The sequence below is a fragment of the Malaya genurostris genome, chromosome 2, assembly GCF_030247185.1.
Source record: "Malaya genurostris strain Urasoe2022 chromosome 2, Malgen_1.1, whole genome shotgun sequence".
Lineage (NCBI taxonomy): Eukaryota > Metazoa > Arthropoda > Insecta > Diptera > Culicidae > Malaya > Malaya genurostris.
In genome coordinates this window covers 136,941,862-136,960,528 of record NC_080571.1, presented here as the reverse complement: position 1 = coordinate 136,960,528, position 18,667 = coordinate 136,941,862, and positions in this window count along the sequence as shown.

The following is an 18,667-nucleotide window of genomic DNA, read 5'->3' as shown; positions in this document are numbered from 1 at the left end:
CGATGTTTTATGCAGTTTTAAGAGTTTTGGCATCAAAAAAAATTTTCGATTTTGGAAATTTCGTGTACTCCCCCCTATGGTGCTTTTTCAAGATCGAAAATTGTCAAACCTTTACCACCGGGCAGCACCCCTTAGGCATGTCCGATTTAGGTCAAATTTAGCATGAAGGCTTTTTTCGAGGTGCTTAAACTTTTGAGCACTAGAACTTAACGAAAATAGAGGTGATCCCAAAATTTTGGCACCCTTATATATATATATATATATATATATATATATATATATATATATATATATATATATATATATATATATATATATATATATATATATATATATATATATATATATATATATATATATATATATATATATATATATATATATATATATATATATATATATATATATATATATATATATATATATATATATATATATATATATATATATATATAAGAGCGGTAAAAATCAACGTGTTTTGTCGGTTACGTCACTTATACCATCATATATCTGGAACCAAAAGTCACAACCATTTGATCTTCGAACATGATCAATGGCCCGCCAGTAGCTTTCAAACGAGCCCAAGTTTGTTCAAATCGGTTCAGCCATCTCTGAGAAAATTGAGCGCGTTCAAATACAACACTTTTTGTCGGTTACGTCACTTATACAATCATATCTCCGGAACCAAAAGTCACAGCCATTTGATCTTCAAACTTGACCAATGGCCCGACAGTAGCTTTCAAACGAGCCCAAGTTTGTTCAAATCGGTTCAGCCATCTCTGAGAAAATTGAGCGCGTTCAAATACAACGCTTTTTGTCGGTTAAGTCACTTATACAATCATATCTCCGGAACCAAACGTCACAGCCATTTGATCTTCGAACTTGATGAATGGCCCGACAGTAGCTTTCAAACGAGCCCAAGTTTGTTCAAATCGGTTCAGCCATCTCTGAGAAAATTGAGCGCGTTCAAATATCTTCGAAAAGTGCACATACATACACACACACACCCACACACACATACATACATACACACACACACAGACAGACATTTTCCGATCTCGACGAACTGAGTCGAATGGTATATAACACTATGGGTCTCCGAGGCTCCGTTCGAAAGTCGGTTTTTCCAGCAATTCTAATACCTTTCTATAGAGAAAGGCAAAAAGCTTTCTTAGTCCACTTAGTGGAATTTTCATATATCTTGAAAAATCACCATAGGGGGGAGTACATGAAATTTTCGAAATCGAAAAAAAATTTTTGATGCCAAAAGGCTTAGAATTGCATGAAACGTCGAGATTTAGTGTCATCTCTAAAAAAAAATTTTTTGAAAAAGTCGACTTTTTGGGACTTAGAAAAAATATGAAAATTTTTCTAAGTCCCAGAAAGTTGATTTTTAAAAAAAAAATTACCTTTCTATAGAGAAAGGCAAAAAGCCTTCTTAGTCCACTCAGTGGAATTTTCATATATCTTGAAAAATCACCATAGGGGGGAGTACATGAAATTTTCGAAATCGAAAAAAAAATTTTGATGCCAAAAGGCTTAGAATTGCATGAAACGTCGAGATTTAGCGTCATCTCAAAAAAAAATTTTTTTTAAAAGTCGACTTTTTGGGAGTTAGAAAAAATATGAAAATTTTTCTAAGTCCCAGAAAGTTGATTTTTTCAAAAAAATTTTTTTTTTAGATGACACTAAATTTCGATGTTTTATGCAGTTTTAAGAGTTTCGGCATCAAAAAAAATTTTCGATTTTGGAAATTTCATGTACTCCCCACTATGGTGCTTTTTCAAGATCGAAAATTGTCAAACCTTTACCACCGGGCAGCACCTCCTACGCATGTCCTATTTAGCTCAAATTTCGCATGCAGGCATTTTTCGAGGTGCTTAAACTTTTGAGCACTAGAGCTTAACGAAAATAGAGGTGATCCCAAAATTTTGGCACCCTTATATATATATATATATATATATATATATATATATATATATATATATATATATATATATATATATATATATATATATATATATATATATATATATATATATATATATATATATATATATATATATATATATATATATATATATATATATATATATATATATATATATATATATATATATATATATATATATATATATATATATATATATATATATATATATATATATAAGAGCGATAAAAATCAATGTGTTTTGTCGGTTACGTCACTTATACCATCATATATCTGGAACCAAAAGTCACAACCATTTGATCTTCGAACTTGATCAATGGCCCGGCAGTAGCTTTCAAACGAGCCCAAGTTTGTTAAAATCGGATTAGCCATCTCTGAGAAAATTGAGCGCGTTCAAATACAACGCTTTTTGTCGGTTACGTCACTCATACAATCATATCTCCGGAACAAAAAGTCACAGCCATTTGATCTTCGAACTTGATCAATGTCCCGACAGTAGCTTTCAAACGAGCCCAAGGTTGTTAAAATCGGTTCAGCCATCTCTGAGAAAATTGAGCGCGTTCAAATATCTTCGAAAAGTGCACACACATACACACACACATACACACACACACACACACACACACAGAGAGAGACATTTTCCGATCTCGTCGAGCTGAGTCGAATGGTATATAACACTATGGGTCTCCGAGGCTCCGTTCGACAGTCGGTTTTTCCAGCAATTCTAATACCTTTCTATAGAGAAAGGCAAAACAGGTACGCCTGCCAATTCGTCTTCTAACGAAAACAATTTATTGACAGGTAGATCGACCTCGTCATCATCTTCTTCTAATGTCAGTTATGCTGGTATTTTAGGTAGAAATCTACCACCTATTTCTTCTAATGTAAATAGTTCTAACGAAAACAATTTATTAATAGGTAGACTGGCCAAATCATCTTCTTCTAATGGCAGTCTACCTACAAATATTCCTTCAAAGCCATTCGCTTCTTTAAATGAAGTCGATTTAGGCGATATAACTGAAAATAAAATGATCTACCTACAAGATCAACTTTTTCAAATGATCATCCAAATGAATTTGACTTCATCACTTTTTGAAACATTTCAAATCGGATGGCAATTTGCAAATAATATAATGAATTTAAAATTTAACAGTGATGTTGAATAATTATTTGAATATTTTAAATTGGAATGCTCGATCTTTGAAATCGAGTGAAGATGAATTTTATAATTTTCTCAAAGTTCACAAAATCCATATTGCCATTGTGACTGAAACTTTTCTTAAACCAAATGTCAAATTGAAAAGTAATCCATATTATGTGGTTCATCGATTTGACAGGTTTACTGGAATGGGTGGTGGAGTTGCCATTTTTGTCCAACGGCAAATTAAACATCGAATTTTACCTTCTTTCAATACTAAAGTTATTGAAAGCTTGGGAATCGAAGTTGAAACCATTCATGGAATTTATTTCATCGCTGGAGCATATTTGCCATTCCAATGCACCGGCGAAAAAGTAAATTTCTTTAAAGAAGATTTGCAAAAACTTATAAGATATCGATCGAATTTTTTCATAATAGGGGACTTAAATGCTAAGCATGTCCAGTGGAATTGTAGGCAAAATAACAGTAATGGTAAAATACTTCATAATCAACTCTCAGCTGGTTACTTCACAGTACTTCATCCCAGTAATCCTACTTGTTTCTGTTCCGTGAAAAACCCGTCTACAATTGATCTGGTTCTAACATATTAAAGTCACATTTGTAGTGAACCGAATACACATGCTGACTTTGACTCAGATCATCTTCCTGTAACATTCAGACTTTCCAACGAAGCTATAATTAATCCAATTAGTTCTATATTCAACTATCATAGGGCTAATTGGTTGGATTACAGATCTCACAATGAAAATCATGTGGATCATGAAACTGTTTTAGAAATTTCTGCGGACATCGACACAGCAATTAATAATTTGAATCATTATATTATTGAAGCTAGAAATCTTTCAGTTCCCAAAGCTCAAACTAAATTAAATTCTCCTATCATCGATGACAATCTTCAACTGCTCATTCGGTTGAAAAATGTTCGTCGACGTCAATATCAACGTTCTCGTGATCCTGCTATGAAAAACATAGTTAAGCATTTACAAAAAGAAATTAAACATAGATTTACTCTTTTGCGAAATGAAAATTTCGCTAAAGAAGTTGAACAAATTAAACCATATTCTAAACCTTTCTGGAAACTTTCTAAGGTTCTTAAGAAACCTCAGAAACCAATTCCTGCTCTCAAGGAAGGAAATCAAATACTTCTTACAAATGGCGAAAAAGCTCAAAAACTTGCTCAGCAGTTCGAGAGTGTCCACAATTTTAATTTGAACGTTGTGAGTCCTATTGAAAATGAAGTCTCACTGAAATATGAGCATATTTCAACCCAAGTGCTATCACACGATGACATTATTGAGACGAATTTTGACGAAATTAAATCAATTATTAGGAAACTCAAAAACATGAAGGCTCCTGATAATGATGGAATTTTTAATATTCTTATTAAAAATCTTCCCGATGTTGCCTTGAGACTCCTGGTTAAAATTTTCAACAAGTGTTTTTCATTAGCTTACTTCCCAAACAGATGGAAGAACGCTAAAGTAATTCCTATCCTCAAACCTGATAAAAACACAGCAGAAACATCAAGTTATCGACCAATTAGCTTACTTTCTTCTATCAGTAAACTTTTTGAAAAAATTATCTTGTTGAGAATGATGTCTCATATAAATGAGAATTCAATTTTTTTACCAGAGCAGTTTGGATTTCGTCATGAACATTCAACTACTCATCAACTTGTAAGAGTAACGAACATGATAAAAGCAAATAAATCTTCTGGGTTATCCACTGGAGTTGCTCTTCTAGACATAGAAAAAGCATTCGACAGTGTTTGGCACAAAGGTTTAATAGCAAAAATGTCTGATTTCCAGTTTCCTATTTATTTGATCAAAATGATTCAAAATTATTTAACTGATCGTACTCTTCAGGTTAGCTATCAGAATTGTAAATCTGAATTGCTACCCGTACGAGCCGGTGTTCCGCAGGGTTCGAGCGTAGCTCCAATCTTGTATAATATTTTCACTTCTGATCTTCCAAATCTACCCGTTGGTTGTCAGAAATCGCTATTCTGTGACGACACAAGTCTGTTAGCCACAGGCAGAAATCTAAGAGTGATCTGCAGTCGCCTACAAAGAAGTTTAAATATTTTCAGTGATTATCTGTCAAAATGGAAATATAAACCAAATGCAGCAAAAACGCAATTAATTATTTTTCCTCATAAGCCAAGAGCTTCTTTTCTCAAACCAAACAATAATCACATTCTCAAACTAAATGGTTTGGAATTGACATGGTCTGATCAAGCTAAATACTTACAGGGTGGCAAGTGAATTGCCGATTTCAATTTCCCGGTTTTCCCGGTTTTTTGAGACAAAAATTCCAGGTTTTTGGAATAGGCTCAAATCACTCCTGTTTGATTTTTTTTAAATATTTTTTAATTCAAACTTTAAACAAATATCTCACATCCAAAAAGGATCATTGTAATAGGCCCGCTAATTGAGGTTTCTCATACTTTCCAGGCATTTCGATGTATAAATAGAAAATAGTCATTATAACATGTGCATATAAGAAAAGTATAAAGCCTTTTTCAAGTCATTCAGGGGTTTTGGTTACACGTAACCGATTTCTTCCGAGTGCACATGACTGTTTTTATAATTTTTTTGGTATACATATGATTGAAAATAAATCAATAAGGAAAAACAATCACAAAAACGGACGCTTGCCACTCAGAAAAAACAACAACAATCTATGATTGCAACTTCAAATCATTTTGTACATTTTTTTTTCGCTCCTTCCGGAAGTGAAAGTGGAAGTCCCAGTTCTGCGGGAAAATTATAAACGGCATGATGGCCGAGGATGGCTTTTATCGTATCAAAGAACGCTCGCTAGCAACTATTCACACGATTCAATCAGTGCCATCAAAGAGAGACGGATATCATCTAAGCAACAAAACACCGTCATGGTTCATATAACATAGAACGGACACCAGTGAGAAAGCAAATTTCTCTCGATGACCTGTCTGAGAATCAAAGGTTAGCTCGCTGCTGTGGGGATTCTCTATGAAGCAGCAAAAGGTTGCTTATTCTCGTTTTGCGATCCGATTCTATACGGGCAGTGGATAATTGCGATAGAATCATTTTACTATTGCCGCTTATTCTAACTATGTGAATATAATCTTTGTAAAAGTTGTATCTATGAAAATAGCTGTGAATGCTCCAGACCAGGGTTTGAAATATTGTATATTGTGACCTAGTATGAGAATCAAGTCGAATTATCTGCGATAATTATCAACTTGCGATTCTTTCTTGGCAAATTCCTCACCGCGCCGATCATTGCCGGACTGTATATGTTTTGTTAAGGGCTATGAAATACTCAGAGTATGAAGTGGAGTGAATTCTCTCACGGTTCATGCATTGAGAGACATCGAGTTCTTGTAGTATCTTCTACCAGATTGAAAATGTTGTATACAATGTAGAGAAATATCGAGCCACTTTCTGCCAAATTATCGGCAATAACAAACACTGATGATGGCAGAGCGAATCAAACATAATATCGTCATTGCCAGGGCTTCGGCCATGGTACAATAAATTGTTATATGGACATATACTGTTTAAAGTATGTCGCTTGCAAGCAATGAATGATACCATCAGATGAATTATCATGCTGTGATTGTGATGAAAACCATAAAACCAATTATTAAATAAGTCCTGTCAGACCAGAAATTTTGAATTTTCATGTAATAGAATTGAGTTTAAAAACATTAGATGTATTAGATGTGTGTATTAGAAGATTTCGCAAAACCGTTCGGCTGCCACGACTTGCTCTTTTAAAACACCAATTTTTCTAATGTATCTGTTAGTCAATAAAGAATGTTTACGATTTAAATGCGTTGATGGGCAAATAAATCAAATGATAGCAGTTAAAATGCACAATATATCGATCTGTTCGATCGATTTTCCTAATAGGATTCTAAATGCTCGTAGAGTAATCAGAAAGTACGAGTTCTTCATGATAAACTCTCCGTTGGTTTTAAACCAGTTTTATTTCCAATAGCTCAACTAATTATCTATATGAGAAATTTTTTGACCTGATTCTAGCAGATCAATCAATAACAATCAGGTTTTCAAATTGTTTTGGGAAAAATAGATAAGGCCGCATATATTTTAAATCATTACCTTATTGAAGTTCCAAAAGCTCAAACTAAATTCAATTCACTTTTATCTACATCAATATCAACGTTCTTGTGATCCTACTATGGAATAGTTGAGGACCTTTAAAAGAAAATTAAACATAGATTCACTGAAAAAATCAATCCATTTTCTAAATCTTTCTAAGATTGTATACTAGTCCTCAGAAACCAGTTTCAACTCTCAAAAACTCAAATACTTCCTGTAAACGGCGAATAAGATCAAAGTGAACAACTCTTCCAATCTTGCGAGTATAAGCATAACACAAGTATTGCCTAAAGATGACATTACTGGGACAAATTATGATGAAAAACATGAAGGCTACTAAAAATGTTCAATAATTTCATTAAAAATTTTCCCTATTTTACCTTGAGATTTTGCCATAAATTTTGCAAGTGTGTTGAATACTTATTCAAAAATTGGATAAACATCCAACAGAAGCATCCAAATTATCCTTATTGCTCAAAATGAGCTAAAAATTCCTGCAAGCCTCTAAAAATCGTTGGACGAGACGTGGGGTGTAGGCCCAATTTCCAATAGACAATAAGTTATTTCAACACTTGTACTGAACATTTCGCTCAAACGCAAACTTGGGTATTGTCTCCTACTTTTCAATTGTTGAAAAAAATCATTATGCTAACAACTGTTACTCATAGGTGAGGTAGTAATTTTTTTCCCGGTTTTTCACTAAAATTCCCGACTTTTTCCCGGTTTTTCCCGGTGAAATCAAATTCCCGACTTTTTCCCGGTTTTCCCGATTTTCCCGGTCACTTGCCACCCTGTACTTAGGTTTAACGTATGACAAAAAACTCACTTTCAAGGATCACATTAAAGAAATCCAGGCAAAGTGTAATAAATATATTAAATGTTTATATCCTTTTATAAACAGAAATTCTAAGCTTTGTCTAAAAAACAAATTGTTAATTTATAAACAAATTTTCAGACCAGCCATGCTTTATGCAGTACCAATTTGGTCAAGTTGTTGTTCCACTAGGAAGAAAACGCTTCAAAGGATTCAGAATAAAATTATGAAAATGATTTTGAAGCGTCCTCCCTGGTTTAGTACAAATGAGTTACACAGACTCACAAATAGAGAACCATTAGATGTAATGTCACATAATATTATAAGCAAATTCCGACAAAAATCGATGCAATCTTCAATTGAATCGATTCGCTCTCTGTATTAGTTAGTAAGTTAGTATATAAGTTCCTTTTCCCCATTACACAATACAAGTAGGTTTAGAATTTTCCCTACACAAAAATCTCAGAATTGCGGAAGCAAATAATGTCCTCATGGTAATAACCAAATCATATATATAATAGGGCTGAAAAGTCACCACTTGTGGCTGAACACCCAATTTAAATTTTAATAATTTAATTTTAACTCATATTCCAATAAATAGTTATTTAAAAAAAAAAAGGCGGGTGGGTAATGTCAGCGACATAACTGGATGTCGTGAATACGAAAACAACTGACATGTTCCTTAACACTTCCGAATATCAATTGTATGAATTATGCAAGCATTCCCCTTTTTCACATTTTTCGCAAAAACAAAGAAGGCTTCACTTGATTTCGATTACTGTGAATTTCACACAGCGAAAAGTGCACAAATATAACCAAATTGTTCTTGATTTGCACTAAACTGAGGTTCTTTAGAAAACTTTTAGAGCCATTAGAACGGCTGATATTGTGTAATGCTCTCCACCGTTGTTTTTTTTTCCAATGCTAATGACTGGCAGCTGTGAAGTAATCGCTCTTGTCGAAAGCGAAACTTGCTGTGCAGACGACACAAAACACATCTGCTCGCAGTGGCGATAGAATCCAAACTGATTCAATTTTTGTTTAGAGATTTCCTTTTATGTGATTTCGTTTGTAGCTTTTTCATTAATGGGCGGTCCTAACGGCTATAAAAATAGCCGCATACAGAATTTTAATGTCGATTATTTCATTTCGGATTTGCATAATTTATTGAAAGAAACTATCAATATGCTGTAGGGATTCGTTTCTAGCATTCAGAAGGACCAAATTCAGGAACTCACTACGATATTCACCACCTTTCGGAACATTTTTCTTGAACGATTTGTTGTACAGCAGCAGATATTTTTTTCTCTTCCTCAGAACGCGTTCTGATTGGCTGGTGTTGACATCGATCAAATGAGATAGGTTTTTCAATAGTGTACTATTGAAATATTTCAATGCTTTTGCTATACACGTTTAAGTTGAAAAATTTCAATTCTATTGGTAGTTAGATTATATAAATTCTTCCACAGATCACTGAGCTATGAGCTTTCAAAATACGAGAAAGGCAAACGCGCCTTATGAATTATCCTCTTTGATACTCGTTTATACCAAACATTTCAGCAAAGTTGAATTTTGAACTATTTGAGATTATGCCACACAACTGAAAATTTTATCATAAAATTGTGATCATATTTCCGATGGCATGTAGCAAAAATTATGTTGATTCGTTAGATACAACAAGAGATATTCACGATCAAAAACTTATCACTCTCTCAGAGGGTAAATTTTGAAAAGGCACCCCATAGTAAAGTAAGTCGTATTCACGACAAAAGTGAATACGACTTACTTTACTATGGGGTGCCTTTTCAAAATTTACCCTCTGAGAGAGTGATAAGTTTTTGATCGTGAATATCTCTTGTTGTATCTAACGAATCAACATAATTTTTGCTACATGCCATCAGAAATATGATCACAATTTTATGATAAAATTTTCAGTTGTGTGACATAATCTCAAATAGTTCAAAATTAAACTTTTCTTAAATGTTTGGTATAAACGAGTATCAAAGAGGATAATTCATATGGCGCGTTTGCCTTTCTCGTATTTTGAAAGCTCATAGCTCAGTGATCTGTGGAAGGATTTATATAATCTAACTACCAATAGAATCGAAATTATTCAACTTAAACGTGTACAGCAAAAGCATTGAAGTATTTCCATAGTACACTATTGAAAAACCTATCTCATTTGACCCATGTCAACACCAGCCAATCAGAACGCGTTCTGTGGAAGAGAAGAAAATAGCTGCTGCTGTACAACAAATCGTTAAAGAAAAATGTTCCGAAAAGTGGTGAATATCGTAGTGAGTTCCTCAATTTGGTCCTTCTGAATGCTGGAAACGAATCCCTACAGCATATTGTTAGTTTCTTTCAATAAATTATGCAAATCCGAAATGAAATAATCGACATTAAAATTCTATATGCGGCTATTTTTATAGTCGTTAGGACCGCCCATTAGTGAAAAAGCTACAAACGAAATCACATAAAAGGAAATCTCTTAACAAAAATTGAATCAGTTTGGATTCTATCGCCACTGCGAGCAGATGTGTTTTGTGTCGCCTGCACAGCTAGTTTCGCTTCCGACAAGAGCGATTACGTCACAGCTGCCAGTCATTTCGATGGATGAAAAAGCAACGTTGGAGAGCATTATAAAAATCAGCCGTTCTAATGGTTCTAAAAGTTTTCTGAAGAACTATTAGGATTTGTTGTTCACAAATCGAAAGGAAATATCCTCAGTTTAGTGCAAATCTAGAACAGTTTGGTTAGATTTTTGCACTTTTCGCTGTGTAAAATTCACAGTAATCCAGATCAAGTGAAACCTTCTGTGTTTTTGCGAAAAATGTGCCAGAGTTCGTAGAGAACTACACAATTTGACCCTTCTGAATGCTAGAAACGAATTCCTACAGCATATTGATAGTTTCTTTCAATAAATTATGCAAATGCGAAATAAAATAATCGACATTAATATTCCGTATGCGACTATTTTTATAGCCGTTAGGACCGCCCATTAGTGAAAAAGCTACAAACGAAATCACGTAAAAGAAAGCTCCTAACAAAAATCTAATCAGTTTGGATTCTATCGCCACTGCGAGCAGATGTGTTTTGTGTCGTTTGCAAAGCTAGTTTCGCTTTAGACAAGAGCGATTACGTCACAGCTGCCAGTCATTAGCATTGGGGAAAAAACAACGGTGGAGTGCATTACACAATATCAGACGTTCTAATGGCTCTAAATTTTTTTTAAAGAACTATTAGGATTTGTTTTTCGCAAATCTCAGGTAATTATCCTCAGTTTAGTGCAAATCAAGAACAATTTGGTTAGATTTGTGCACTTTTCGCTGTGTGAAATTCACAGTAATCGAGATCAAGTGAAGCCTTTTTTGCGAAAAATGTTCCGAGTTGAATATCGTAGAGAATTACGCAATTTGACCCTTCTGAATGCTAGAAATGAATCCCAACAGCATATTGATAGTTTTTTTCAATAAATTATGCAAAACCGAAATGAAATAATCGACATAAAAATTCTGTATGCGGCTATTTTTATAGCCGTTAGGACCGCCCATTAGTGAAAAAGCTACAAACGAAATCACATAAAAGGAAATCTCTTAACAAAAATTGAATCAGTTTGGATTTTATCGCCACTGCGAGCAGATGTGTTTTGTGTCGCCTGCACAGCTAGTTTCGCTTCCGACAAGAGCGATTACGTCACAGCTGCCAGTCATTTCGATGGATGAAAAAGCAACGTTGGAGAGCATTATAAAAATCAACCATTCTAATGGCTCTAAAAGTTTTCTGAAGAACTATTAGGATTTGTTGTTCGCAAATCGAAAGGAAATATCCTCAGTTTAGTGCAAATCTAGAACAGTTTGGTTAGATGTCTACACTTTTCGCTGTGTAAAATTCACAGTAATCCAGATCAAGTGAAACCTTCTGTGTTTTTGCGAAAAATGTGCCAGAGTTCGTAGAGAACTACACAATTTGACCCTTCTGAATGCTAGAAACGAATTCCTACAGCATATTGATAGTTTCTTTCAATAAATTATGCAAATGCGAAATAAAATAATCGACATTAATATTCTGTATGCGACTATTTTTATAGCCGTTAGGACCGCCCATTAGTGAAAAAGCTACAAACGAAATCACGTAAAAGAAAGCTCCTAACAAAAATCTAATCAGTTTGGATTCTATCGCCAATGCGAGCAGATGTATTTTGTGCCGTTTGCAATGCTAGTTTCGCTTCCGACTAGAGCGATTACGTCACAACTGCCAGTCATTTCGATGGATGAAAAAGCAACGTTGGAGAGCATTATAAAAAATCAGCCGTTCTAATGGCTCTAAAAGTTTTCTGAAGAACTATTAGGATGTGTTGTTCGCAAATCGAAAGAAAATATCCTCAGTTTAGTGCAAATGTAGAACAGTTTGGTTAGATTTTTGCACTTTTCGCTGTGTGAAATTCGCAATAATCGAGATCAAGTGAAGCCTTCTTTGTTTTTGCGAAAAATGTGGAAAAGGGGAATGCTTGCATAATTCATACAATTGATCAACTAATTGATATTCGGAAGTGTTAAGGAACATGTCAGTTGTTTTCGTATTCACGACATCCAGTTATGTCTCTGACATTACCCACCCACCTTTTTAGCTTGGATTTCGAGGCATGACCCCATATAATCAATAAGTATTGTATATGAGAGTGGATACATGCAAAGTAAAAGCTGATCAATGCTTTCCTAGGAACAAAATTGAGAACTTTCCTGAGAGCACCAGCAAGTGAAGATAGTTTGCTTTCAATCACTTTTATGTGACTATCCCAAGATAGTGTTGAATCTAGGTGAATTCCTAAGTATTTAAAACTATCAACTTTCTCTATAAATGTTTGACCAATGCATGCATGACACTTCGTTTTATTGAAAGAAATACCCCTCTCGCCGCTCGGGTGCGTACACTAGAAGCGTTTGAGGCTCTATACCACGCAAAAGGTCGGTGTTATTGCCAACTGCTCCACCTGACGACCGAAGTCTAAATGAGAGCAAGACCTGAGCGTTTAAGGTTTTGTACCACGCTAAAAGTCTGCTCTCATTACTGGCGTCTGCTGGTTACGACGATCGAAGTCCAAATGAAAGCACGGCCGTGCGTAAATATCTGTTTATTTATCTTATTTTTGTGTATTTCATCAACGTTTTACAGTACAAGTGTTTTGACCCCTTGGCCTTTCATCTTTGTTGTTCAAACGATTCATTAATAATAGGTGTTATAGTTACTCTTGTTGTACACACTAATGTTAAATTATAATATTTATTTTAATTAATAATAAAATATATATCTACTTATAACTATCTCTAACCTAATACGTACAAATTTTGAAATATTTGTTTTACAGAGATTGAGCACCTCTCTTCAAATTTCGTGCAGTATTGTTCGAATTTTTGTTCTAGTAAATCCAGGGAGGCCATCTCACGTACTTTTCTAGTCCTTGTCCAAGGGGGTAGATTTAGAATCATAGTTTGTTTGTTTGCATAAGTTTGTGCGTTCGTGCACAGCCCCGCCAAACAAAGACTGCGTATTCAACTGCGGGGTAGAAGATCTGTTTATAGACAGCCATCTGATTCTTCAGGCAAAGTTTAGATGTTCTACAAATCAGCGGATACAGAGACCTAATGAGTATGCTGCATTTTTGAACGATTTTGTCAACATGTGACCTGAATATCAGATGTCTGTCAATGGATAGATAACTTCGTCGGACCATTGGATGACCTCTTCACCGAATCGTATTCGGCATTCGTCAGATGGAACAAGTTTTGGAGATCTTGAATGTGGAAATGAGATGACCTAAGTTTTTGCTGTATTGATCACAATTTTCCAGCTTGTAAAATATTCAGTTAAAGCGTCCAGACCTGTCTGTAGTTTATTCTTCAGAGCATTAATGACACGACCTTTGTAAAGAATGGCAGTATCATCAGCAAATTGTGACAGAACACCACTACCCGGAAGAGGTGGAATATCTGATGTAGAAATGTTGTATAGTATGGAACCTAGGATACTTCCTTGGGGTACACCAGCAGGAATAGTAAATCTTTCTGAAAGTGCATCATTCAAAGAAACCTGGAATGCTCTATCTGCAAGATAATTTTTGTTAATTTTAAAAAGAAACATCGGAAAATTATACCGATGCAGTTTAAACACCAGGCCATCGTGCCACACATTATCGAATGCCTTTTCAATATCCAATATTGCCATAGCAGTCGTTTTGGATACTTATTTGTTTTGCTGGATGACGTTGTTGACCCTTGTGAGTTAGTAGATAGTGGATCTTCTCTTCCGAAACCAAAACTGTTCTTCCAGTAATATATACTGTTCATCTGCGAAAGCAAGAATTCGCCTTTGTATTGATTTTTCAAACATCTTGGATAGGTCAGAGAGTAAGCTGATGGCCCAATAGTTCTTGGAAAAGGAAGGATCTTTCCTTCCGATTTCAAAACTGGGATAACTTTAGCTAACTTCCACATTGAAGGGAAGTAGCCAAGCTCCCAGCATCTGTTGAAAATTTTAGCTAAAAAAAGGCGGGTGGGTAATGTCAGAGACATAACTGGATGTCGTGAATACGAAAACAACTGACATGTTCCTTAACACTTCCGAATATCGGGGAAACTGTAAAACGGCTGTCTCAGTCTTATAATGCAAACGAATGTTGTTTACTGTCCGACGTTTCGGCCTTTGATGTAGACCTTTTTCAAGGAAAACTGGAAAATTTATTGTGTTACATTGACAAAAACATAGAGCGTTGAACAAATAATACAATGTAAAAACTTACTAAAGTCTATCGTTTATAGTCAAAATATGTCGATGTCTGACGCTACGTTTTCTGGTCAATTTTAGAACATGCTTTAAGATACTACGAGAAAATGGTCATTTACATAAATACTGAATCAAAAATTATTTAAAACAATTCTTACTATTGACTTCATAACAAATATTTTGTTTGCATAAATCACGTACAGTGTCACAACTACTTAGTTTAACGACTATGGTGATCAAAACACAATGAGCTTATCAACGTTATTAAGTAACGTTATCGTTGAAAAGCTCAGCAAAGTGCTGTGTAGAGTACGGTAGTATTGGTGTTAATCGGAGAGTTGTCATTTCTTATCGTATTTGATGGATTTGATAGAATGTAGAATACCAGCGTAAGTGGTGTTGAGGCATTGCACATCGGTGCGATGATTAACTGTTTTGGTAGTATTGGAAATATGACACATTTCCAACAGAGGCAAAGCTATAGATCGTAAAGATCGATCTATGATCTTTGCTTTCTCCAATGTAAAATTGTGTCCTTCGTTGATGGTGTTAATGCTGTTTTTTATTTTAGCCTTGATATTTCTTTATCTGCGTGTGGTGGTGGATTTTCAGTTAATTTTAAAAATTGATTAATGTTGGATCGATGACCACTGAGTCTGGTTTTCAGTTGATTGGTTGTCATTGCAATGTATGCATTTTCACAGTCATTACAGGGAATGCTATAGATGACATTGGATTGTTTCAATGGATCAACAGGATCTTTAATCGGTCGGAGTAGAGATCGTGTTATTTTAATCGGTCTATGGCTCAGTTCTATTGTTGGGAAGTCCGGTTTCAGTGCTTTTGTAATTTGTTTGCTGAGAATGGGTATGAATGGTATGGATCTATATTCAATTTGTTGTTGCATATCGTTGGTTGGCATAGTGGTTTTACCGGTGATTTCAGTTTCTGTCTCCTGGGTTATATCGGTCTGTTCTTTAGCAACTAAATTTAATGGTTGTGTGTTATTGTGAGGCTGCTTCGTGTGAAAATGGTTGATAAGCCGGTTTATGAGTGATGATGGATAATACTTTTGTTTCAGATGTTGGTATATGATATGTTTTTGTTGATCTGCTGATTTGTTTGTAGTTAAAGCGGTAATTCGTGTTATGAGATTTAAGGTTACATTGATTTTCATTGCCATTGGATGAAACGAGTGATAGTTTAACAACCTTCCAGATGCAATAGGTTTTGAATACAACTGTGTGCTTATGGTTTGATCTTCATTTCGTGTTAGTAAAGTGTCCAGAAAGGGTAGTTTTTGTTCTGATTCTACTTCTACGGTACATTGGATGTTTTTATTATAGCTGTTACATTTTTGTAATGTGTATTGGACTTGATCGTGAGGTAACGATAGAATTAAATCGTCAACATATTAGCGCAGCACCGTTATTTTAAACGGTACATTTTGTCGTGAATACGACATACTTCACTATGGGGCGCCTTTTCAAAATTTACCCTCTGAGAGAGTGATAAGTTTTTGATCGTGAATATCGCCTGTTGTATCTAATGAATCAACATAATTCTTGCAACATGCCATCGGAAATATGATCACAATTTCATGATAAAATTTTCAGTTGTGTGACATAATCTCAAATAGTTCAAAATTACACTTTTCTTAAATGTTTGGTACAAACGAGTGTCAAAGAGGATAATTCATAAGGCGCGTTTGCCTTTCTCGTATTTTGAAAGCTCATAGCTCAGTTTTTTCCTTTGTCCATCCGTCCAACCGAACGGACGTGTTCACGGGACTCGTGTCGCAGTATATCGCGCGCGTATATATTTTTTAAATTTTATTGAAACTTTTTTATTTCGACGTAAACGTGCAAGTAGGCACTCTTTTTTAAATACTAATCATTTTTTAACATACCATCACGTAAACATGGAGAAGTGCGGAATTAGTAATTGTACTGTCTACGACAATCGCTATCTCTGGAAGTGTCACGGAAAGTGCAATCGAAAATTTCATGCAGCCTGCGTGGGAACACAGAGAAACCACGAAGAATTATTAAGGACCTTCATGGTACCTCTCTGTATTGACTGTCAGCAGGAATTTGCCGAAGAACTGCAAATGAAAAAACTTATCCATCAACAGCAGGAATTGAACCAAACAGTCCGTGCCCAAATTGAAGCAAACCATGCTTTATTCGCACAAATAAAAAGCATGAAAGTATCACATGACGCTCTCGACAGCATGAAATCTCTTTTGCTGAAGCTAGAAACGGACATAAAAAATGTAAACATTAATACATGCAACGCGGCCAGTAAAGTCATAAATCACATTTCATCACTTTTGAATGAACGCGACGAAACTTTTTTAGCTGACATAAAAACCGCCAACAAGCAACTGGCTCCTAAGACAGAAGTAAACCTTGAAAAAGTGTTTACTTTTTTCGAAAACAAAATTGACGGCGTGCAAACAAATATTGATGAAATAAAAAGTATCGACCCACCATGCAGCATATCATCGAAAGAATTTTTGGACGACATCAAGGCACTGTGCAATGAAGCAATAATGAAGAAAGAGCAAGTCCCTCAAGCTCATCCATGTATTGCTGAATAAATGGGAATCAGTGCCCAGAATGCTAAACCTTCACCAGAAGAAAAAGCTGACTCGGAAGTCACGTCAGGCTGGCGCTTCATCGGCAGCAAAAAAATATGGAAATGCGACTGGAGACAATACGACGCAAAACAAAGAACTCGCCGTCTTCAAGAAAAACAAGCTGAAAATGCTACTCGAAGGCGGAAACAACGTAAACGACAGCAACAAACACGCATGGAAAATAGACCATTGAGCAACAAGTACAACAGCAAAAGCAATAATTCCGAAAATTCTTTGGCACCTACTAAACAAAAATTGTCTTCCGATAAGGAATTACTGGCAGCAGCACGAACTCAATTCTCTGGACCTCCAAGTGCTAGTATTGTCTCTACATTTGTAAACTTTCAAAAGGGCGAAACCATAAACCCATATAGAAGATATCCAGCAAAAAGTAATTTTAACAAACAACACTCGGAAAATAACACAACCGTACCATCGCCATCTACTCGTAATAGCCAAATTATGGACGACATTTCGACCTTTTCAATTAACAGTGCTAAGGACAGCCAATTTGAGCTGGACCCTATGCGACCTCCAATTGTTTGTCTTACTGAACAGTATACAACTGGCGACGGTCACTTCTTGAAAGCTAGACTCCGTGACCAGAAAATTTTCAACATTGTGCGGCTGTATCTAGCATACATGAAGGACCAATCATCCAACGTCTGCATTGAAGGACAAACACCAATAAGCCTAAAAATGTTGCTCGCGTCTGAAGGACTTCCTACATCACCTGAACATCTCCAGCGTATCTTCATTGAAGTGCATCATGAATATGGACTTAAGCAGTAGCATACCTCGACGCATACCGAAATTATTTGTCCAGTGAGCGGACTCGTCACTTACAACAAGTACGCGACAGTACTAGTAAATTTTATCAGCCGATTTTTCGGAACAAATGACGCCCTTTGACGAAGGAATAGACACAGAAATTAGTAATGTAAGTATTCCAGAATTCTCAAAAACTTCTTCGCTTCATAGACAAAATGTGACCGAAATTTTGGTCTATTGCCAAAATTTCAACCGCATGAAAAGCCCGGCCAAAATGAAAGAAATTCATCAAAATTTAATAACCTCCTCTTTCGGCGTAATCCTTGGAACTGAAAGCAGCTGGGATGAAAGCGTTAGAAGCGAAGAAGTATTTGGAAATAATTTTAACGTATTCCGGCACGACCGAAATTTATCTCTCTGTCAGAAAGTCTCAATATTG